This window comes from Xiphias gladius, chromosome 22 (assembly GCF_016859285.1).
Source record: "Xiphias gladius isolate SHS-SW01 ecotype Sanya breed wild chromosome 22, ASM1685928v1, whole genome shotgun sequence".
Lineage (NCBI taxonomy): Eukaryota > Metazoa > Chordata > Actinopteri > Istiophoriformes > Xiphiidae > Xiphias > Xiphias gladius.
This window is the reverse complement of record NC_053421.1, coordinates 14,967,989-14,989,646: the sequence shown is the minus strand read 5'-3', so window position 1 is coordinate 14,989,646 and position 21,658 is coordinate 14,967,989. Positions and strand designations below refer to the sequence as shown.

The 21,658-nt window shown below is 39.3% G+C and overlaps 1 protein-coding gene and 1 long non-coding RNA gene across 5 annotated transcripts in view; one reads left to right on the top strand and one right to left on the bottom strand.

Moving 5' to 3' along the window:
• Positions 1 to 21,658, top strand: part of fhod3b (formin homology 2 domain containing 3b) — an 86,791-nt gene that overhangs the window by 17,106 nt on the left and 48,027 nt on the right. The window lies entirely within an intron of this gene.
• LOC120783653 lies at positions 1,819 to 18,771 on the bottom strand. The gene is made up of 4 exons (XR_005706364.1): positions 18,717 to 18,771; positions 4,225 to 4,380; positions 2,412 to 2,566; positions 1,819 to 1,903 (listed from the first exon to the last, which is right to left on the bottom strand). It is a non-coding gene; the product is annotated as an uncharacterized LOC120783653 (long non-coding RNA).

Below are 21,658 nucleotides of genomic sequence, written 5' to 3'. Positions count from 1 at the left end.
ATGGAAGACGATGGAGCTGTAAATTCTCTACGATTATCCCTCTGCAAACCATTTTGGAAGATAAATTCCTTGCACAACATAATTGTATGGAAATATACAATGTCACAAGTGTAGGCTTTTCACTGCTTATTTATCTAATTAATGCATTATTATATATGTGTGTCTGTGTCTGAATTCAGCACATTGACCTAAGATGACAACATCACCTGCAGGTTATTGTGGTGCTCCCAACCACAGTGTCTTTTCCACACACCGTGCCAAATCTGTACTAAACCATCTGCACTTTTGTGAGCACACATAAAAAACAATTCCAGTAGTTAACCTGCCTATTAAATAGATCAACTAGAAATGTCTGCTTTTATTTTGCAAAGCGCCAAGAGAGTTAACTATATCCCAGTTTATCGGCCATATCCAGATCTCTGCATCAGCTAAAATTAATTAAGGGAAAATATCACAAATCTATTCATACATTTATGTGACATTCTTATCTGAGTAATAATAAAAATATTATAGCTCCGTCCTTAGTCAATGTCAGAGTATCTGCATACAGAGGATTCGTCAGAATTGCACCACACTTTGGAGTCACATTAAAGCACTTAAGTCATGTCTCTGTGACCAGACAGTGCCAAGCAAGTGGGAAATAATTGAAAACATGCATATCACGTGGCACCTGTGAGATACAGAGGAAGCTCAAATGGCCTGGTCTCTCATCTCTTTGACTTCCCTCAAAGAGACCCCAGAATGGGATCATGGACTTAGAGCCACCCCAGGAGGCCAACCTAAACAACACTTTGCCAAAGAGGAGAAATCTGACGCAGCAAACATGTCGGTTAGAGGAAAGAGCAGAATACGTCTTGCTTTTCAAATTACAAATGATAGCAAAAGTAGATCAGTGGAAGGTTTGATAGTATCACTCAACTCACACTTTGGCTCACTGTGTTTTTAAGAGATACTTAATGTTTGGGCATGAACCCAACAACCCCATGCAAAGAAAGATCAAAATAGCTTAGATTAATGCTTCATTTATAGGCAACAGTACAGGACAATGTTGCCCCACATTTTCCATTGTTTGGTAGGATTACGGCTAATTGTTTGCTCTTTTGCAGATTGCCTCACATAATGTACAAGGCTGTAGACAAATTACTAACATTAATTTGTATACACACTTACATGCTCACATTCACATGCACGCACTCATGCAAAGGCCTGCACATATTCAGAGGCCATCTGGTTCCAGTTGTAAGGCCCCTCAGCGCGTCTCCTCAACCGTCCAAAAAGAGGAGAGCTGTCTACATTTTCACCCAAGAGGGGACTATTTTTTTCTCCTGTATGTTTATAGGACAGAGAGAGAGGAGTGAGCGTGCAGCCTGACCAGGGGGACAAATCTGTTTTCTCGTGCACAAATAGAAAACGGAACTAATTAAAGCCCCATTATTGAGTTTCAGTGCTGTAAATAATGATACCTTTTATTGTGTCGGAAAAAAACTCCGGTCAGAAAATCAGTTTACTACTTCAAAATTGGTATAACTTACACTTCATAGTCAGCTCATAACAAAATATAGTTTTTCAAAGTGGCACATTGTGACACACAGTATAAGTTTGACAGCTAAGAGTGGATTCCATGTGAACCAGACCACTCTGGGGTTTACCACTGCTGTGAGACCGGAGCAGTCTGTTGCTGCAGTGGACAGGTGTGTAACCGAAGTAGCCACAGACTTTAAACAGCTGAATGCTCGCAGGAAAGAAAATTTGGAAGGAATCTGAGTTTGCTTTTGCTCAAACCAACATTTATTTGATGTCTGCAGAGCATTGTTTATTGTATATTTACACAAGGGTCTGTGATGGTTTACAGCTGAGGTTTGAGATGCCTCTGCACAGCCAGTGTTTGCCCTCTCTCTGTATCCTAAAAGGAGGAAGAGCAGATGGAAAAAGAAATGCATGAAGTTGTTGCATTTATCTGAATGATTTTACAGAATATACTGAGAGATCTGGCTTGTAAAATGTCAGTCATATAAAATAAATGATCAAAATAGGTGCAGATTATTTTTCTTTCAGTCGAATAACTGATTAATCAAATAATCATTTCAGCTCTAACTGAGTTGTTAGATTTTATTTGATTTTGAATTTCGAGCAAATATTGTTTTCCTCTTGGATTTAATTAATTTAGTTTCCTGGCTTACTGTCACAGTTCATCTGCTACTCTGGTAAATGTTTTCTGTGTTTTTATGCCTTTCATGCTCTACTAAATGTGTTTCTATACATTATGTCTCTATTTGCCAATTGCCTCTGAAACTTTTCAGACTGCTTAATTCATTGTCTTTGTCATATTTGAGTTTTTATTTTGTGGTTATGGTTATACTATATGGGCAGGAAGACTTTGAGTGTCAGTATTAACTAGAAAAAACCCTGACCTTTAACTCAGTACCCCACTGGCCTTCGGCCAAATCCTAGTGTGCCATGGAATTCCATCTCACATCCTCCCTCACATATCATGCTGGCTCCTTTTCTTTCCTTTAGCTTTGATGTCGATGTCTTTTTAAGGAAACGTCTCTTTCCCTCTCTGCATCTATCAGGAGAAAATGAGAAATGCTTAAGAGAACCAAAAAACTTCATATTTTCTCTGTTTGTCGTTACAGTAACTGTCACTCATCCATCGTTCTATGAAACAGCGTTGTTATTTTTTCTTCTCACCTTGGATCAAGTAGTGTTGCCACAGCTGGCTAGCTTTGAATCATTTACCATTGGTGTTTTGCTTTGAAGGTGGATTTATTGGATTTTTGTCACATTCATGTGCGGAGATTGATTTAGTCTTTAAGGTGACATCAGCTGGAAAAATAAAGATGGACATGACCTGTTTAGGTTTGAGTTTGGGAGCGATGTGACAGAGATTTTTGCACAGCTCCATTTTTGCACAGTAAAGGAACTTGAACTCATGAAACTGGTGGAGAGACATTGCTTGATATTGTTTGGGTGTTGAAAACCCTGACACAGTTGGTGGAATATTTGAGTGTTACATATTATTAAATTTCTGCGCAACTCATCTGAATCTCTCATCTTCCACATCCAAAAAACCTTAGCCATAGTATGTAGCTGTCATGCTGTCCTTGCTTTGTCTCTCTCCTCTTAATTAAAAAAGAGAGAGACATATCTCTCTCTTTATTTATGAATAAATGTGTGTGTGTGTGTGTGTCTGTGTGTGTGTGTGTGTGTGTGTGTGTGTGTGTGTGTGTGTGTGTGTGTGTGTGTGTGTGTGTGTGTGTGTGTGTGTGTGTATAATTTTATTATTATTTATTTTATTTAATTTTTTAACAAAATAGATGACTAACGAATAGTGGTATCCCCATGTCTTCCACCACATTCTGCCTTTGCATCTTCCCTCCTCTGACTTGTCAGTTTCTCATGCCCTGGGCACATACAATGATGCAGTCAGAGGAGCCTTGCAGATAACAGTAGCCATTTCATTTAATGGTGTAAGACAAATTAACAGTCCTTTTTTTTAATCTCTCTCTGACTCATTACAGTGCTGTAGCTCTAGAACACCTGTGGCTTCCCATGTTTCACATTGTATTGTGGTAACTGGCTGCAAGCCAACAGAAACTTCAGGCATATTCATTGTGAGCCATTTGGCAAAAGTAGAAAGTATGTGGCATTTTGTGGCGATGTGTTAATGATTTGAGGGCCGTCCACTCGTGTTCTGGTTCACAACGTTGTAACAACCCAGAGGGGAGACATGAAACACGGCTGTGGAATGATTAGGGATATTGTACACCATATTGTAATCCATTGTAAATATTAGCTAGGCCATCAGGTATCTGCTTCTCTTTATCAACTTCAAACATGTTCAAGGCCAAGGAACAACTACAGTTGTTATTTTTAGAGCTGATGTAAGCTCAAGTGCAGGCCAGAATTGGGATAAGTAATATTTATTTTGTAGGGCCTTTAATGAAACATGATATCCTGTTCACTATTAACCTCACAACAAGTCATTTTCTATTTAGTTTATACTGAGTGTTGAGGTGAGGGAGGGATTCAGGAGTTCTGCAAAATGTAAAAAAGGTAGGTTTACTGTTATTAGACTAAAGAATCTCAGAGGAGGACATTGTCTATAGTGTGGCGATTTAACCGCACTATTTTAAGCATTCAAAATGACAGAAGTAACTGCAGTGTTCTCACTTTGCTTTTGGTTAAGCCCGCAACTGAAGCTGAAATACTTGATCCCCTCACCTCCATTCCAGACGTTGTTGGGTGACTGGAGAGCCCAGTTGAAATAAAGAGCTCAAGCACCAGGAGAATCTCCTCTTGCAAGCCCACCCGTGGCTCTGAAGGGGACCACTCAGAGTGGCCTTAGCAGGAGAAGATTGGACAACCTTTGTTACATTCCTTAAAGAAGAAGAAAAGAGCCATAGATGGAGAAAAAAGAGAACAGGCCCCAATGACTTGTGTGCATTTCAGCCAGGAGCCTACTTAATCGGTTCAGGCATGTTGGGCAGTTGGGACAGAGATGTCTGAACTGCAGGTTAAAAGAGGATTCAGAGTTTCTGCCTAAAATGCATGTTGCACATGGTAGTGAAGTGTATTACAAATGCAAGGTACTGCAAAGCTTATGAACATGTGCATCATAGGAGCTAATTGCACCGATTCAACTGAGGGAATTTGCAAGTCGAGAATGTCCTTAAATTCAACAATACATTGTCAAATTTTGTGGAAAAAAAAAATTCCGTACTAATACATTACAACAAACAGCTTACCCATTTTTTCTCCGTGTTGACAGTAAAAGAAACATTGTCTGCTTTTGCTTAGTCTGGGTTATAAAGAGGAGTGAAAATCTCTATTGGTATAAACCATAAGTGATGTTTCATGAAGTTGTGATGAAAGCGAGCCATGTTTACATCATTGTTGTGGTTAAAGCTGTGTAAAGTTAAGTCTCATCTTTCATTGAATATGTCAGAACTTTGTTGTGATCCATTCAGATCTATTCATATGTGTTGTATGGTGGTTTACTCAGTGGTCACTTAAGGATCATTGAACACACAAAACGCTAAAATGTTTTGCCTAGACCTCTTGTTTATTAGATAAAAGCCTTAACATAAGCCTTTAATCTCTGTGTTTGGAAATGGGAAAAATGTTTGAATCTCTCCTAGTGTCTGGACCTCAGAATTCAATGACATCAGTGGCTGCTCTGCCTGCTTGTTCTCCGCTTGTGCTATGATGAATGCCTTTTGTATCAGTGAGGTTCAACACAAAGCTAAGGGAGGCCGTGAAGGGTTTCATTCAGAATTTGCTGTTCCCAGACACATTCTAAATACAAACGTCTGTTCAATAAAATGGATTGCATTATCCCCTTTTGCATTATGTCATCTTTCTTATCTTTTTTGTTTTTATTTTCAGAGGTGGGGGTTGGGAAGCAAACGCACTACCTTAAAATGTAATGCATTCCATAAACCACAGCCTCAATCAACAGCTTTGTAACACAGTGCCCTCAAATATTACTCAAAGGTAGTTTTTTACAAAAGTGGCATCCTATTTTACAGGTGTTAATGTTTCAACCCCTGCACTAAATTGCAGTTACAAATGCAACTACATGGACAAGTCAAATTGAATATGAACTAGTGGTTTGTAAGCTTTAAAAGAGCTCTGACACTCAATCCTTAAGATGGGCAAGTAACAAGATTTAAGGCTAACGCACAAAGACTAATGAGTTACTATAAAGCAGAAAACCTGGAGCCTGGGCGAGTGAAATAAAAAAGAAAATATGATGAGTGGGTTATTACCGGTATTCATAGAGCCAGTATGGTATGGTTGGCATTGAACTTTTTAGATTAATTAAAACGTAATCAATACTCTTGATTTGTAAACAGAAAAGTGCAATACACGTTCTCATACAAAAAAGGTTTGTAGCATAGGTTCACTTTAGTCTCAAGAGAGGCAGGAAATGCCAAATCCATTGGCAGACTTTATGCCATCGACCACTGGTGACCTTAAGTGGCAAAGATGGTAAGTATTTTTGGTGAACTTCATGAATACAGTCATTTTCATTTAGTTGGGTACTTCATGCAAAGAATGCAATAAGTGCACATTTTTTCAATGTTATGTGTCGTCATCAACCACATATTAGCCCCAGACTCCTAAATTTCCACTCCTGCAGCTGAGCACAGTCTACTGTGGCAGGCAAGAGGAGCAGCTGTGTTGGAATAGAGTATGATTCCTTCTGTTCATCTGTGTTTTCATGCTCTTCAAAAATCCGACCGCGAGGTATAGTTTTTGCCCAGGAAGTGAATTGCTTTTGTTCAGCAGGTATAGGGGGATGAAAAAGGGTGTTTAACCTGTTGCACGACAGTTGACATTGCAACAGTTAAACAGCAATGGATTTAGTTTCAGACCTACTTTTACATTTATTGAAATTAAACCAGCCAAAAATGTGGTTGCACCAAAAACCATAGTTCCACACAAAACTGTGGTTAGTACTATCCTTACTATTTACAGTGGGTGATGTGCTCTGTCTAGCCCAAAATTTACTAGTGAGTACAAAGCTTTCTTGGACTCATCAGCACCAAAAGTCTAAACATGCTAGTCTGTGCAAACACCCCCTTTCTGACAACTACTGTCTGCTATGCTTTGTCCCTATGAGACTACATCACAGGCGGGAGGCCAGTTGAATACACAAACACATTCATCAAATTTTGATCAGAGTAGCTGGATTCCAGACACACGAGTGACTAATGAAAATGTTTATGGTGCTAGGCAGCTTTTTACTCCCAATCCCACATTTACTGCAAGTGGTCACATTTGGAGCCCTAAGATGAAGTGCGGAACAAAACATCAACAGACAAACATCAACATACGCCTGCACGTTCTATCCATTATAAGGGATTTGACTGCCAGTACAAGATTTCATGCTTTGTGGGTGTAATTTTTGAGCTAATGTTTAGTCCCTATTGAGGAAGAGTATACAATATAGTTCAGAAGCAAAGAGTTACAATCCAGTTACTTTTATTTTGCCCACAGCTGCAGGATACTGTCTGCCAGTATTTGTACATAATCTCCTGTTTTGTCATCCATCCTGGAAGAAATGTAACAGTTTCTATTTCAGGAAGCTTTCCCAGACAACATCCACCATAATTCAATGTCAAAACCTATTTTTAGTCCTCATCTGGATGCCTGAACACAACAATGAATTTACATAGTCTCAAGAATTTTTCCCTGCTTCGCACTGATCAGTAAAATTAGACCTGTGTCTTGTGACCTGCACCGACCAACAGTCAGCTGTTGCGGACTGCAGAAACTCCCTGACTATCTAAAATGACTCTAAAGGAGACCCCCATCCCTGCCATATGCTGCCACCTGAGACCTTTGTTTCTCAGCATTTAGAAGAAGTGTTTAAGGCCAGCCTGACACCCAGTCATGTACTTTTACTGAGGCTTGTCCTGAGACAGACACTATCATTTCACTTTACTGGAACAAATACAACTGGTATGTCAAACCTCGCATAGAATAATAGGAGCTACATTAAAACAAAAATGTTCAGGCATGATTACATGTTGCAATGACAACATTTAATACCTAGACAATATGTATAAATGGGTGTAATTTACACACAGTTTTCATTAGATATAGAAACAGTGTTCTTGATGCCTGGCCATTTGGTTTCAAAACAAAGTCAATGATGATGCACATTTGCATAAGGAAAATACACATAAAAGGCTCTGTTCAGGGCCTGTCTTACATGATGGACACGCCACATTGTTCTGGTTTCCTTGACACACTAAGGGTAGATCTCCTACTTCTGACAGCAGAGAGCCAGGGTCAACTGGGGTTAACCCTGTCTAACCCTCTGGGCCACCTGGAGAACCCCACTACACAGCTCACCAGGATTATCCCACACCCTCCTACACATGAGTTGCACACATATTAAGGGTCATAGAGGTCATTTCTGTCTCAGTATCTCTCTCTCTGAGACACATATACTCTCTCTGCCGTTCTCTCTGCCTTTGATGCCTGTGTTCTAGGATGCTGATCCTGTAAATGCTATAGGATGAAAGGGCTGGTTTGCTACAGGCCTGTGTGACCTATGTAGCTTCGGCTATGGGAGCTGGCTGCGACCTTTTGTGTTTGGGTTGACGCTTGAAGGAAGCTGTCACCCCTGAGGTCAGCCAGCGGCGGTGGGCTGACTGACTAGAGGACCACCTCCTGTCACCATGAAGTGATTTATGGAGAAGAGACACAATCCCAGCTCCTGTAAGCAACAGTGAATACTAAAGACAAAACATCATTTCAGTCGTCTGCCTTCCTATGTGGTATTTAGTAGGGCATAGTAGGAAAGAAAATATTTTAAAGAGACTGTGTGGCATAAGTTGCACTGACTTCCTTCTAAGACATTACCTTTTAGACATACTGTAGATACCTGCTCCCTTCAGAGAGATTCTGTTAGGTGATGGTAATGTTTGGCAATGGTAAAACTTTTAGCCATTTTTTCTCTTTTTTTTTCTTTCTTTTTTTTCATTGGCACACAGAAAAAAGAGGTTAAGTGGAATTCAGTCTTATGTATTTCTTCCTGTGGAAAGTTCCTGAATAGGAGAAATGATTTTTCATTTCCAGTCTGGGACATTTCACATATGTCAGGTTTTTTATAGCTTAATTTTGCATTAATCTGCTGCCCCATATTTTTGGGCTAAACCACTTTTCGTGCCCCCCGTTTCTAAATCGAGAAAGATGGTTTTAGAGGGAGAGAAAAAGACATGGAGGAATGTTCTCCTGCTAAGACGTCATGTGGTGTATGACTGTGCACACCGCCAGGCCGGGCTTTCCAGGCCAGAGAGACAAGCCTTTCCTGGAAATCTCAATTTACCTCTGAATAATAGAAAAGGGACAATATATCACAGATTTGTTCGTTTACATTAAACAGGGAGCTAATGGGGAACAGCAGCTGTTAGTGTAGAGTTATAGTAACATGAGGAAATGCAATTGCTTTGTTTTCCTTTTTGTGTTTGATGACATCCTTATTATTCTTCACATTAGAAACCATGTTTTCAAGTCAGCTGAGCATCCTATGTCTGGTTCTGGTGCATTTAAGGAATGCACTCTTCTACCACTGTTGGTCCCTGCTTCTCTCATCTATTTCAACTAACTGTAGACCTTGAAGGCATATCACATAGTACAGTGCTATGGATCTGAAGAGATGTCTTGAGCCAGCTCTTTTTGGTCTGTTCCCCATCAGGCAGGCTGCCTCAGCAGGGCCTCAGCCTGCCCGTGAGTGGAAATCTTTGGCCCATGTTATCTTTGGAAAGTGTCTCGTCCACAGAAACCCAGGAGCAAGGAGTCCAGTGTCAGCTAGACATCCCATGCTTACTATTACTAAGGAAGGATGGAGACATTATGCTGCAACAGAATGAAGATGAGTTGAAGTAAGCAGTAGAAAATAGGACTATAGTTGCAAAGTAGTGATAGAACTGTCTTTACTGTTGTCTGGTTTTATGGCTGTTCCGAAGGAACACTGGTCAGTGTTGCAGTTTACGGGGGATTTTTTTTAACAAGACCACAGAAATGTTTCAGATGGGGGGACATGATGAGCACTCTCTGACACTGAGAGCTACATGGTTCCAATGACATCGTCCAAGGTTGGACGTTGCTTTCAGCTGACACAGCAAGGGTTTTTGTTTTTTTTTGTCATGAAAAAGCTGAGGGAATGTCGGACAAAGAGCTCCGTATGTGTAGTAAGCTGTAGTGTAACCCAAGTCCTGTAGTGAGGAGGGCCTCATCCACTTAATGCAGGAATCCATCTCATTCTGTCTGTCTATATTGCTGTGATTTTTTTTTTTTTTTTTACCCCTTCATAATGACCCCCAAGAGCCAGCAGGAGATTGGATGGACTCTTATACATTCTATATGTTGTGGTGGGGCATGACAAATTAGCACCCTGCAGAAATGCGGAATTTCTATGGATGTTTGTCTCATCAAAACAGCATGGCCATTTCCTGACTTGGCAAACAGGAGGTTCTGGTATAATGGAACTTTCATAAGGCATTCAGGCAGGGACAGTTTCTCATCATATCTACTGTTTCCTTTGATGCAAGAGTTTATTTGATTATTATTATTAATATTATTATTATCATTATTATACAATTTAATTATTTTAAACCTAGCTGGCCATGCATCCCATTTGGAACCAAATCAAAGTACACTGTGTAATTAAGTAAGCCAACGTACACTGAATAATACACTGTGTTCCATGTGTAACTCGCAAGTGACTGGTATCAGTTTCTACCCCAGGCACTACATCCCTGAATATTTTATGGTGGTATTGCGTTAATCTTATTTATCTTTTATTATTATATATTATATATTGTCTTACCATAAATGTAAGAGATTAAATATCTTTTCATGTCATGAAAAGTGAATACAGGCACACATCTGTAAAGAGATACGGCTTCCTTTGGGGACAAGACATAAAATCATACATACTGGAATACCCAATACACCTTCTCCTCTCCCCATAGTCCACATGGGTAGAGCAACAAGTGTTTTTAGAGTCAAGTTTACTATTTGTAGCACTGACCTTTAATGCAGCAGGTTTCCCTTTTTCCTGGAGGATATTTTGAAGATGCAAGAAATTAAATGGGACTATTATTCTTATCATCACCAGACCAAGCAGACTGTGTCACTTGATCTGCTTGTGTGACTGAAATATCACATCAGCTGTGTTCATAATACAGTAGATATTCTGTGGATATACTTCACAGATACTCTAAATTAGATAGAGGGTTGTAATGAAAGAGTGACCTGAAAATTAACAGTGGGCCTTTGTCATATGTTTGCCTTTTAGAGAAAAGCTGAGTATCAGCAGGGGAAATTTTTGCTTATAACTTCACCTCATGCCACGTTCGACATACTGTATGTTTAATGCAATATACTGTATTTTTATCTCTTGGTTTTACATGGGCTTTGGTTTATATTTAGTGTAGCCCCCTCTGTTTTAACTGCTCAGCTGGTGACTCATTAAGAGTGTTTGCTATGGTGCTAATTTATTTTTTGATCTAGCCCACATATATTCTGGGTGTAGAGAGGTCTCACTTTCCTCTCACATACATACAACATGCCCTAGCTGTATCAGCACTGATTAGTTTAGTAACATGTGCTATGCTTAGTGAGTAGTTTAACCAATAATAGGTCATTGAGAGGTGGACATCTCAGGTTTAAGATATTTAAACTTTATACAAATGGAGGAGGTGTGATGTCATGGAATATTTGCTTATTAAATCTTCAAGTCCATTGCTCTATAATATAGGACCTCTACATCATTTACCACTTTCAGTGAGAAATGTCACTTTTCTGTCATTTTCAGTATTATGCAATAGAGCATCCGTCTCCACTCATACCTTTGCCAAGGTGTTGCCCAAAGTTGCTTACACTGCTATCCAGGCCCTTAGTATGGTAGTGTTTTCTCTCGGCCTGGGTGGGTTATGCTACAGTATTCCACCACCCATTAAATTGTGACGTGAGGGGAAATCAGGTTGATGGCTTTACAGGATGTCAGAGGAATTTCGGTCATGCTCAGTAAAGCTCAGAAAAAGAAGAGAGCAGGGAAAAGCAGTTGAGACCTGTATTTAATTTTGTATAATGTCTACATATGGCAGCTGTGTGTAAGTAATCTGTACGTCTTTGATTGCTTTAACCCTTCCCAACTTTTGTAAGAACATCTGATTTTATTCCACTTATTTGTTCTTATTATTTGACTGTCCAGATGGTGTTTGTGTGCTATTCAATACGAAAGGGGAGGAAAATGTGTTTTCTCTCTACACTGGAGTGTTATGATTTTTTTTTTTACATTGATACTACAGGGAGAGAGCAAAAAAACCCCTTCTAATATCAATTACCTAAGAAGGACTGGAGCCATTTTCAGCCTTTCTAATAGCTTCAGTTCTCCAAGGAATTCTGTAATACAAGTAGTGAGCCGTGTGTATGAAGAGATTTGACTGTGAAGGTGTTGGAATTCACCCTGGTGTTGGTGAAACTGCTCTTGAATTTGTTTAGCTGTGTGTATGGGGCCTTTGCCATCTCTTAACATAGCAATGAACAATGCATCAAAAGATACACCTGGTCCTGAAAAAACTCATGTTTCTTGGTGGTTACACTACTATGAAGAGCTCACATCACACCTAATGCCTGGCATGAGATCCACCATGCTGGTCTGCATGCAGGGAAAGGATGAAAAATGTGTTAACTTTGGACATAAGCCTACAGTAAGTGATTTCCAAATGGCAGTACAGCCATAAATATCCTCTTTGTGAAGTTGATGCAATTTTTTGTTTGGAAATTCAAATTTTAGGCCATACATTTAAGAAACCATCCTATTCAGTTTTCATCTCTGACTGAAGCTTCTTGTACATGCTTGACTTATGATGTCTTTCCTCTTGCCATATAAAATAATTTGGGAGGTTTGGTGACTGATGTAAAACTGCGTTTTGGACACACCTCACTGATGCATGGTTCAGTGGCTTTGAAAGCTCATATATTAAAGTGCTGATTGTCAGACCTCTTGCTGACATGCACTGGTAATTGGCATTCAACATGGGACTGCCCTTTGTAGCTACCTTTTTATGACTGTAATTTGGTTACTTCAAAGGTAAGATCCTTTCCATGTGATGACTCCAGTTTTGTATACCCCCATTATCAGGTCATCACCTTGACAACACCAAAAACACAAGGTAGAAGTCAACATGTTGTCCCGTAGGAACATTGCAGTCCACAAATATGTCACCTTACCTTGAGCTGCAATCGTACCACTGCAGTGATGAGAAATTCCCCTTCAAAATCTATACAGCGGTGTCTTAGGTTTGGTTTGTGATGGACAGATGTGGATGTGAATGAATAAACAGACGGAAAGTAAACCCCCCACCCCTGCATTTCACTTTTGGGACAAAACGATGCAACAATACAAAAATATGGGTCAGCAGAATCAGATGATTATGTCCCATGGCTCACAGTATTATAAGAGACCTTTATCTTGCTTTAGTCATATGAACTAACACAGCTGTTTGGAACAGTTAGTGGTGTCCAGAGGGGAGATGATGGGACACAAACTCAGACTCCACGCCCAGCATTGCTACTTTAAGTCAGATTTAGTTTTCCCTTAAACGCTTTTATTCACTTGAATTAGGCCAATATAAGTGACTGATCATCTGTTGTCAAGAGGTAACAATTTGAAAAGCAAACAATGTACTGCTAACAAGCACTTTGAGTGACAAACGTGTCCGCAGCTCTGTTCCAAAGAACTCTGTGGTACAAAGGCCCGGTTTGGCAACCAGCACAGCATCCAACAACTGTATTCACACAAAGTGTATTCACATGTCTGTTTGCTTACCTCCCTGGGAGTTCATTTCTGTTATTTGGGGTTTTGAGCATGTCAGTTAGATGTAATGAATTTGTATTTTTTTTCAACCATTTTTTTGTTTGTTTGTCATACTGTTTTGGTCACAAATTGCTGGGGTGGACGTATTTGGTATGTTTCATGCATTGAAGAACACATGAGGCTGTCATTTTCATATTTTTTTAGATATAAAAAAGCTTGTATAAGCTTGTAAAATAAATATATAGCTTTATAGCTTTAATGATTATTTTCCTATTTTCCCTGTCATTGTCTAATTTTCTGGTGTGTTTCCATACTGGGAATTCACATCAATGTGACAGGATGAACAAATTGACTGTATGTAGGCTTTTTGAGTTTTTGGAAGGCGGCATTGTAGCTCCATGGTTAGGCTGCATCCATATTCACAAAAATACTCAAGAGTTCACCTAATCAAACAATCCAAAATGATGATTTCCATCTGTGTAATGTACTACCCACAGACTGCTACAGTATATAGTGTTGAGATAGGGTTGTATAGGAAGGAGAATTAGTCATATGGTGCAGGTAAAAAAGTCGTGTGATTTAAACAGCATTACATTAGTTTTCCAGAACAATAGACTTTGTGAGGCATCATATATTTGTCATGCATGTATTATTTTGTTCTAAGTCATATATACAGTATCATAGCTTTCAGATTAAACAAGATTTCCAGTTGTTATTACCACTTGGATGTTGACTTAAATCATGTTTACAAAAAATGGTAATTGGTAACTTCTTAAATTATTTTCTCTTGGTTTACAGCAAAAAACTTCCCGGCTCTGATACCAACCAAGTCTGTCCATTGCCTCTCTCTGTAGAGTTTGGATGTTCTCCCTGTGTTTGTGTGGCTCTCCTATTGACGTAGATAGATGGGTCAGATGAATGGGAAACTCTAAAGTACTCACAGGTGTGAATGTGGCTGTAGCTGTGTGTGTCTGCTTATGTTACTAGCAACCTGTCAAGTGTTATCCTGCCTCTTACCCAGTGCATCCTGGGATAGGCTCCAACCCACTACAAGCTTGAACAAAAAGTGCAGGTATATAAAGAAATGGATGGATAGAGGTTTTCAAGCACACAATACCCTCTGCTTTCAGATACATGTATGTGTGTGTGTAAAATACAATCAATCTACATTACACCTTTGCAAAAGGGCAGCAACTATGTTTTCAATGAAAGGTTAGCAGATTTATCCCCCAGTATCAGTAAACAGAGGAGAAAGAAGCAGACAAATGAAAAGTTTAAGGTCCAGGGATCAGATATTCAACTGTGCCAGCTCTCTGCTTGGCAGTTTGGATAAACAGTGGAAGACTCAGTCTGACCTCACTGTCAAACAGACTGATCTGAATCACCTCAAACTCCAGTGAGCACTTCCAGCTTACTCTGTCACCCCCACCCCAAACACATCTCATTACCGCTTATGTCTTCAGAGTTTTATATTTTCTGTCTTTCTCTACTCAAATAGCGGTGATATGATTTTTACAACTAAATAGTGCTGTACCATAGCATGCACAACTGTCAAATGATTTTCTGCTACTTGCCACAGAAAATGCTGCTTATGTTTACATTCTTATTTATGTTTGCTAAATACATAGACAAGCTTAAAGCGCAAACACAGACCAGTTAAAACAAAAATTTCACCATAAATCTGCTAATTACAGTTGCGGGTTTGTTGGCTGGTGTGACAGAGTGGGCCGCAGTGGCCCTGTGAACCAGGCCTGCAGCTGTCACATACATCACACACATGCAGACTTCACTTTTCTCCTCCTCGCTCCCCACTGATGTGGCCCAGTCAGCCCAGAGACAAATGAGCCCAGACATGGAAGACATTAAGACTACCTAAAAACAACATGCTAAGTACAGACTTGCTCTCCCGCAATGCAAACACAAAGTGTTCACTCTGCTGCAATTATACACATTTTGAAATAGACAGCAGGGGAGACAGTTTTCTTTATATTTATGTAAATGCTTGTTTCAGGAAAAGTCTAAGACATAGAGACATTTTGTGGCTTCAAGTAGCTGTGTTAACATTAGGCTGAAAGGGTTAAATAACCCAAATTATGCAGGTCAAGAGTTAACCATGGAGATACGGTAGGGTATTCAAAGCACACTATTTTTGAAATAAAGTTCTAATAAGGTTAATGGGCTGCAATATTCCTGTTGATTGCATTCAGACTACATGGAAAGAGGAGACACATGCAAGTTAGTCTTCCAGAATAAGTCTCTCTAACTCTGACCCAGCAGTCTGAGGAATGCCCCTGACCCTTCTCCAGTTTCTCCAGCCTGCGACCTTGGTAAATACAGCTATTCTTAACACCTGAATTGTTTCTTAACCTGAGAGTGCAGCTGGTTGACATGATGATGCTCTCATGTGGCTGCAGAACACATTTTGCCAATATTAGATTATCTGGTTATTATCTGATTATAAATTGAAAAAGTAAAACTGTAGAACCATAATTGTGACAGTCTATGGATTTACATTTGGTAAAATGTCTCCTGAGGAAATGCTGGGGTAGTAGACTATCAATCAGTTCAGTTACAAATGATTTACTGTGTCACTGCGCTTAGAGGGCGGGCTCCCCCTGTGGATCCTCAAACATAGTGTATTTTCTTAAGGGAGACAATTAGCTCTTGATGAGGCAGCCAGCCTTTAAGAGCTATTGATATCAGGGAGTCAAAGGTCACTTTTTGAAGCAGAAAAGCCAGTGACATGGGTCTGCTCCTCCAGTTGGAAAACATTACTAGCTGTTTTCTTATTTATGCGATGAGCTTATTTGGATTGGTACCAGATGCTAATAGGTTGTTAAATGTTAATATTGGTGACAATTTCAGCTCAAAGCCAGAAGAGAATTTTTTCCTTTGGTCATACACAAATTGTATTTTTTATATTTTTGTTTTTTTCCCCCCCGTCTACATGCAAAGAATAAGTCATAATTCAGAGACGATGTCTGACTTTTTTGTCATTGTACTAAAAGTCATAATATATTTCAGTTCCAGTGGAAGTCCATCGGATTTTGTGGTGGTTTGTGGTTAAGAGTATTGACTTTTATGAGGGCTTGAGATGACAATTGGTTGTTAATCAATGGATGTTTAGTATTAATTGTTTATTTTCCATACCATATCTTAAAGTAAAATTCTCTCATGTATTCATGTACAAAAAGGGCAATTAATCAATGCTAACAGTGTCACTTTAGGGATGGCAATGTGGGTTGGTCCACAACTTTGGTCCAGATTGAAATGTCTCAATAACTATTAAATGGATTCCCACAAAGTTTTATACACAGTCATGGTTCCTAGATGAGGAATCTTACTGACTTAAGTGATCCCCTAACTTTTCCCCTAACGCCACCATGAGACTGACATTTGTCATGAAATTTTGTACAAATGTTTACAGTGCCCAGAGGATGAATCCTATTGACTTTGGTGATGACAAGACTTTTCTTGTAGCACCACTGTGAGGTAAACATGATAACCATAATGCATTCTAAACATCAGCATGTTAAGATTGTCATTGTGATCATGTTAACATGCTGACATAAACATTTCGGTGTAAGCATCACCATGCCAAAGTACAGCCTCACAGAGCAGCTAGCATGGCTGTAGACTGTACTGTCTATTTTTCAATAACATTCTCTGATACACAGGAATCGATGAGTTTTACAACACTGCCATCTGCAAAAGCACTTTGTGTTGAATAAATAGAAGAAAAACCGTACAGTTGACATAACCAACAAGGGGCAGAAAAAGAAAAGCCAGGAGCTTGCTGCAGAAGTCAAAACAAAGATGCTGCAGCCCTGCATGCTGACACTGATTAAACACAAATGATTTCTTGGATGTGGGCACAAACACCAGAGCAATGACTGCTGGCTACCAACAATTCCATCAAATTAAAAAAATCACCATCTTACAAATCACAGCTTTAACAACGGCAGCCACTGACATCTGAAAATTTCAAAAGTTAAAAATATTTGTGACGCTTAATTATAGAATTAGCTAGTCCGCCACTTATGCTGGCTGATATTTATAGTATATAACTAGTAGTAATATATTCTAGTATATTTGTCACATCTCCCTTCTGTCAAATCATAGAAAATTCAAAAAGGCAACAATAGAAAAAAAAAAAAAAAATCCAATCCTCCCACCCCCTGATCAAACATATCAACAACAGTCCACTTGAAGGAGACCAAATGAAACAGTACAGCCATTATCCTGACACTGTAAACAAACATGTCTGTCTCCCCCTCTGGATGCCATTAGGAACGTTTCAATATTTGTTTTAGTCATTGAGCAAAATATGTTCTTTCTTCCTCTTCATACTTCAATAGTATGCAAATCATAGCATTCATTCACAAGCCACCATTGTTCTTAGTCCAAACACAGCTTGTGTTTGTAAGTCTGTAATTGTGTGGTATATTCTGCTCTGCTTATCTAACCTCCCCTCTTTCTAATCATGTAATATTTAGAATATATAGAGGTTACGTTGTCCGCTGGTTAAATCCCGTGGCTTTTACAGAGAGTGCAAAGGCCGCTTTGAGGCCTTTATAGAATCCAGCTGGCTTGGTCCAACATTTCCAAAGTTCCACATTTATCTGAACCAGATCAGAGCCAAGCATAGTCCAGTCAGACACCCACTGCAGCATTGAGAACAGCAAGAAATTTTTAAAGAGAACATGAACACATTAGTACAGATTAAAAAACTGGGGTCATAAAGTTGTTTTCATTCCAGTATCTATTGTACCTGCTGATACTAGTCTTACATGCTGACAGGAGATTTCTGGAATATGCTCATTCTAAATCTCCTGAACTGTGGAATTTGATCTAAATGGGTGAAATTACACCATTCATTGTGCCTTTGATAGGGCTGCTGGTGTACGTTAAACTGTAACCCCAATACTGCACACACACGCACACACAATCCCATTGTGACTCCACCTATGGTGAAGTGCTTTAACTCCTCAAAAACCCTAAGCAGGTGTGGCAAAATTCTATGAGAACCTTGCTATGTAATAATGCCTGTTCAACGTTGTCACAAAATACTACCCTCTGAATGTGGGTCAAACCTATTTACATAACTATTATTTCTCACAGTGGTCCTGTGAAAATAAAAAAAAAGATTGACCTGCATTCCACTTGTAGATGACACATTCAGACATAGAGACATTTAGGCTTTCCAAACTTTACTGCAGTTATCTTTGGTCCTACTGCAATACACATAAACAAAGTAGCTGGATAAAACATTAGATATTAAAGAAAGCATGGGCTGTCAAGAGCATCAACCTAGATACAACTAACTCCACTATGAAATACAGTATACAGCGTAGACGTGTTAGAAGAGCACCTTTTCTGTCCAGTTCTTCCTGTCTTCTGCAGCAGCACTCAGGAGCTTTGTGCTGTGATTGAGCCTAACCACTACCAGGTGTGCTTGAAAAGATTTTGGTGAAACTGGCACAGGGTCAAGACAGGCTGGAAGTAGGAGGGGGGTTAGTAACAGAGGAATGGAGTTGCTTAATATGAGAACATCAAACGTCCTGAGCCTGGCACAAGAGTGTTAGGCTAAGGTGTCTGAACTTGTTATGGTGCGATCGTGCAGGGCTGTTGCCTGTTGAAATCTTGTCTCATGCAGACCCAGAAAGCCCCCCCCCCCCAAAAAAAACCCCCAAAAAACTGAACAACAACATTTTTGTATTTTTTGGGGTCGGTGTGTGAAGTCATAAATAGTATTTTCAAGAATTGGCTCTTAAATCTGGCTGATTTATATGGGCCAATCAAGATGAAAGACAAATGAGGTGAGTTCTAAGATTTACAATCCATCATAGTCTCTGTCTCTGTTTTTTTGCCCAGTGGTGCAAAAATAATAAATCCTTTCTCCCAACTATGAAATTTGTCTGTTTAGAAAGGCATTAGGGCTATAACCTGCAGGTACGCTCATAGACTCGTGCAAACCATACTGAAAAGGTATGTGTCACCATGCACCGTGTAAGAGAGTCTAAACTTAGCAGCTTTTGTCTGTTCTTTGAGCCAAGTTATTTATTTTTTGGTTCTTCAACACTTGTCATGGTAAGCTTTATTATAAAACGTAAATATGTAACAATAAGTTTCCAAAAGTAAAATTCACTAGAAATTATCATAAATTGTAGCACGTAAGACACTATGTTTAACCTAATAATATTAGAGGTCAGACACACATTCAAAATGCAGCCTACAAAACATTTATGTACTGCAGTTTCTTAAATTGCATATCTGCCAACTGAATCTGTGATAAGCCAGTTTTAGAAACTCAATATTTTTGGCTTTACTTTTTTGAGGGGAAGAAGAAAAAATACCAGAACCACAGTGTCAACTCATTGACCACAATTATGCCAGAGCTTTACTTTTCAGTTGTACATCTTCATAGATGTGGATGCAGCCATGCGTAAAGCATACCCCCTGCTGTGCAGAGAACAAGGTCCTTCTCTCTTTTTTTCTCCGGCTTTATTACACTGGCCTCTCCCGTCTTGTTGGAATACTTAAACCTGTTAACTCATGCACAGTAATGCTTGGAAAAAAATACCAGACAGGGACCTCTAGGGGTTAGGATGGCAAACACACCCACGCTGCACCGATCAGTCATGAACTTTAACTAAGGTATCACTAAGTTGCTGGTACTTAAAAAAAAAAATGGTAGAATAAATTTCAGACATTTTACGATCTCTGCTAAGGTTTTCATCAAGGTCTCTTTCATTTTATTTACTGTAACGTGTTTAGTTCAGAGGCCCATATGTCAGTACTTGTACTTTCAAAGACTGCCAGGAATCTCTTATCTCTATCACCTCGGTAGACACACAAACACCCAGTCTTCACATGAAAACACACACACACACACTTACACAAATAATGGTCCAATTTTGTTGAAAGATCATGGAGACTTGATGCCATTGGACAAAAAACAGTAATAACATAATAAAAGGTGTATATCAGACTGTGTCAGTAGTGCGAGCAAGGTTGTTTTAGCTATTAGTGTTGAAATCTAATGCGTCATTGGCTGGGAAATAAGAGAGTGGCCAAGCTAAACCATCATCACCTCATTCTGTGTCTTGTTATGTTTGACAGTGTCAGATTTATACACTTAGTAGCAGTTTAAATTAATGTGGAATTATTTTTTTAATAACTCTCCCACTAACTGGAGTAACCAGTGGTGCCATATATCCACACCATCCACCCCGTGTGGTTCCTCTCTAAATAATGTGAGTGTTGGGCTCTGCACACATCCTTGTCATCCTCATACCACAAATATCTTCTCACTACTTCAAGGTATGTTTTGTTGACATTGTTTTTTATAGTTTTGGATCATAATAGCCTTGGATCATAATCTTATCTCTCCTCCTGTATCTCTCCTTTTTTTCCATTGCATGCTCTGTGATATGATGGCTGGCTTTGGCTAAATAAGGTAAGAGAACACTTTAAATTCTTTCTTGCCAAAAGACGGCTGATCCTCTGTAGTGCGAGCCAGAACGCCTTCTTATCCTCTCAGAAATTGAGGGTGCTTTAGGTGTGCCAGCCAATCCCTCTCCACCTTGACACTGTCATCCTACAGGGATGCATGACTGGCTCCTAATGGTGGTTTTCAAAAATCTCTTAGTGTGATTTATATTGCTAGGGCACGTTTGCTGAAAGCCTGGTATGTCTCTCTTCAAAGTGGGCAGCAGTTGCTGGTAAAGCACATCTTCTTCCATCTCACTTTTCATTGAGGCACTCATTTTTCCCTTTGTTTGGTATTGAAGATATGGGCCTTGTTTAATTTTCCGAGCATGCATATTTTTCAAAATAGTCATTCTCGGAACTCATTAGTTAAGTTGTCAGACTGAGAAAGTAAAAAATAAAGCAACAGAACTCTATGTCTTGTTTTAAATTTAGCTTTGATCTGCCATAACAGATGATTTTTCTGTTCTTTTTCAGTTCAAGTTTTCCCTTTATAAACAAGAGAAATTAGATTTACTAATTGCAGAATTGCAGAATGTCCTAAATATTCTGTGACTAAGTGAATTTAGGAAATTCATGCTCTTAGAGACATTTACTTTAAACTGTTCTTAATCAACAATCAACATTACTGTAAACTGAGCTCAAAAATGCAGGTCATGGTTAAAATAGCTCATAGAGGATTATACACAGTAGAACAGCCCAAGTTTCCTCCTCACAGTTGAACAGCAGTTTTAGGAAAAAGCAGGAGATACCCTCTTATGTGACAGATGAATGATGAGCAAGAGGCCCAGTGTGTTGTGGAAAATGTAGACAAGGAGCCTA